Consider the following 4204-nt stretch of genomic DNA (forward strand, 5'->3'; position numbering starts at 1 on the left):
CTATTTTTTCTAGCCCTTTTATAGCTTTCCTTTATAATAGAAGCTAGCTATATAACCCTCTTTTCTATACTTAAAGTAGAGTCCCTTCTCCCTTCGACGTATTCTTTCCTTATTCGAAAGTTTCTTTCTATTCTTCTCCGAGGCGTTAAGTTCTCTTCTACTAGTTATATTAAGTTCTATTAGGTTATAGTAGCGGTTCTTCGCCGGTCGTATATAATAGGAATAGACTCCTTTCTTTTTAATACGGCGCTTATACGCTCGGTTATTAATCTTAATAGCGGCTTTACTTAGCTCGTAAAGGGTCTCTAGGGGATCTATACGTAATAATTCGTCCTTTACGAATTCCTTTAATCCTCTATAGAACAATATTCTCAAGGCCTCGTCGCCTAGTCCTAATCGGGCTAAGGTTTGTTGGAAATCGATATTATAACGGACAGCTAACCTAGTCTAGGTAAGCTTAAGTAGGGCTAGCTCCGATTTCTTTTTAATATCGATATCTCCGAAAGCTCTCCTTATACCGGCTACAAAATCTTTTAGTAACTTGAAATAGTCTTTAACGAACTAGAAGTAAACTATAGATACTAAGCCTACTTAGATTTTGTTCTTCTAGTAATTACTAATATAAGGTTCGATCTAATTATAAGCTCTCCCCTCGAAGCGCGAGATTAGGAATAAGACCTTATCTATTTCGTTTCTAAACTTATCTCCGTAAAAACCTATATAGAGTTGAGCCTTTATAATAAACTATTCTAGGTTAGCTAGAGTTCTATTATACTTGTCTAGTAGAGGGATTCGCAAGCCCTCCTTTGCTTCGATTATAGTAGGGGTTAGTAGTAGTAGTACCGGGGTTCTCACGACGCTTCCGGCTAGACTAGTAACGTTTAGAGCTATTGTTAATAATCTAGTACTTACTAAGAATAGGGTGCTTAAAGTGTAACGATTCGGTTCTACCCGGGGTAGACTAGGGTTATCGTAAGGTTAGTATATTAAGAAGTAGGCGCGAGATTATTACTTAGAAATTTAGAGATCTATTTGTTATAATAAGAGTAAGTTAAACTAATAATTTACTATTACTATAATAAGTTAAGCACGAAGCTCCTATCTAAGGAAATTACAATTATTATATAGGACTTTCTACCCTACCTAAGTTCCGACGAGTTCGACGAGTTTAACAAGTTTAATAGCGAACCTAGCGAACTTGTCGAACTCTTACTTGTCACGTAATACTACCCAAAACCGGGGCCTATCTACTAATATAAATATTACTAATATTAACTAAATTAAGCTATTAGACGGCGGTCCTAGGAACTACTTAATTCCCGTGACCTCGCTTAATCCTAGGACCTTTAGTCCTAGGAGTATTACGACGCCGAGGCCGACGCTACTCGTAATACTAAGTATAGTCGAGACTAATATCTTAGATACTACTATAGATACTATTTACCTATAACTAGACAAGAATAGAAGAATATACCTTATTATATATTACTTTAAGAAATACTCGCCGGCTAAATAGAACTATAATATCTATAAGAAGAAACTTATAGCTATACTTAAAGTACTAAGATATTAGAAGATTTATCTTTAAGGAGCTAAATTCTCTATTATTATTCTTATAGATTATAAGAACCTATAAACGTTCTTAATAATAAAGAAATTAGATAATCGACGAATAGTATAATAGGCTAAAGAACTCGCCTATTTTAATATTATAATTAAATATATAAAAGAAATAGATAATCCCCGAGCTAACGCTTTAAGCTATTAACTAGAATATAAAGGAGATAAGATCTACAAAAAATAAGCTATTCTTAAAAAAGATAAGAATAGAAATCTTATCTCTAACTCTAAAGTAATTACCGCTTTTACTAAAGTCTAAGGCCTATAGTATAATAATATTATAACTACCTAGAATAAATTACTAGTAGTTTCTAAAGAAAACTCGCTATATAAAGATAGAAAACTTAAAGTACTAAGCTTATATACTTTAAAGTTTATCTAGAAATTCTATAAAGCTCTAGAATATAGTTATTAAGAAATTAGAAGAACTTTCTAGAGAATCTAGTAGTAATTTTATATCGATAAGCTATAAACTTTAGTTAAGAAAGTAGTAACTAAATATAACGTCTATATTCGAAATAAATCTACGTACTATATACCTTATAGACTTATAGAATAAATACTTATTTTAAAGAAACTATAGAAAATAATATTATAGAACTTTATTATTAAACTTCTACTCTTAAGAGATCTAATAATAGAAGTCGAATACGACGTAATTCTAGTTATAATAGAAAGACTTACTAAGTATATAATTCTAATACCTTATAAGAAGTTAAGTACTACTAAGAAACTAGTATATACTTTTATATAATATATAGTTATAGACTATAGTACTCTAGAAGAAATAGTCTTAGATCGAGATAAACTATTTACATCTAAGTTCTAGATAGCTATAACTATCTATATAGAAATAAAGTAAAAGCTATCGATATTATTTTATCTATAAATAAATAGAGGTAATAAAAGAATAAACTAAGTAGTTAAAGTATACTTAAGGTATTATATAAACTATAAATAAGACAATTAGGTCGCCTTATTACTAATAGCCTAGTTCTTATATAATAGTATAGCTATAGAGATAATATAAGTATTACTATTTAAAGCTAACTTTAGTTATAAGAAAATAGTATTCTAAGAATCTTATAACGCGTCTATTAATAGTTAGGTAGAAAGGATTCTTATTAACAACCTTTTCTCTCTTTATAAATAACTTATTAAAGAACTTAAGTTTATCTTAAAACAAAACACGTTCTACTATAATAAGAAATATAGTTAGAAGCCTATACTAAGAGAGGGAGATAGAGTTTATTTAGTTAGACGAAATATCTAAATAAAACGACTAAGCGACAAACTAGATAATAAGAAACTAGAACTATTTAAAATTAAAGTATATAAAGAACCTTTAAATTATAAACTAGCTCTACTAAAAAGTATAAATATCTTTCTAGTATTCTATATATCTCTTCTTAAACTAGTACTACCGGGAGCGCTATTAGCTCTAGTTATAGAAATAAAACTAGTAAACTCTAACGCTAAATATAAAGTTAAGAAAATCTTAGACTATAAACTCGTTAGAGGAAAACTACGTTATCTAATAAAGTAGAAGGACTACCTATAATTAGAAAATATATAGAAACCGATAAATAACCTTAACTACTCTAAGTAGCTTAAGAAGTTCTACCGATAGTATCTAGGTCTACCTAGAAAGACCTAGGATCGAAGTTCGGGTTAAGTAAGGATAGGTTGTAACTAGAGTAGTCGACGGGTAGAGTAGGGTAGGCTAGTAGCTATTTCGCTTCTACTTCTCTCTCCTTCTATTCCTTCTTCTCCTCTACCTCCTATTTTTCTTTCTTCTCTAGCTCTACTATAGAGTTTAGCCTAGAACGTATTAAATCCTTCTCGCGCTCGTCTAGCTACTACTAGAGCTTACGTAGTCGAAGAATCTTAGCCGTAGCCTTCTATTAAGACTACTAGGCCCTCTTCTTCTTATCTTTTAGTTTTTACCTCTACTAGTCGATTAAAGACTAGTCTATTAAAGAAGGTATTTAATTCCGCGACTAGACGTTATAGAATTTCTTTAGTCGAGTATACTTAGAATACTTATTCGACTCGTTATCTGAGCCTAATATAATATACCGGCGCCTTAATCTTATATATCTAGAGTAAGGAGCTATTTTGTTACCTGTTCTCTCGATATACTTAGTAAGTTCGATCTAGCGTTTATAGTTAATAGAGCGACGAGTAGTTATATTAAAAAGAAAGAGAGTCTATAGCCTTTAACTAACGCTTTCTTAGTTATACTTAAGTATATAGACCTACTAGTCCGAATAGAGGATAGTATTATAAGTAGCGTCGGCCTAGGCGTCGTAATACTCCTAAGACTAAAGGTCCTAGGATTAGACGAGGTTATAGGAATCGAGTAGTTCCCGGGACCGCTATCTAATAGATTAATTTAGTTAATATTAGCTATATTTAGGTTAGCGGATAGGCCCCGGTTTTAGGGTACCGTTACGTAAGTAGCTAGGCCTAACTCTACGGGAGTTACGTAAGTAGCCGCTAGGTCGACTGTGTCGACCGTGTCGACTACGTCGACCGGGTCGACTATACCTACGTAGAGTATAAGGTAGGAAATTCTATATAA

Source organism: Glarea lozoyensis, assembly GCF_000409485.1.
Source record: "Glarea lozoyensis ATCC 20868 chromosome Unknown GLAREA12, whole genome shotgun sequence".
Lineage (NCBI taxonomy): Eukaryota > Fungi > Ascomycota > Leotiomycetes > Helotiales > Helotiaceae > Glarea > Glarea lozoyensis.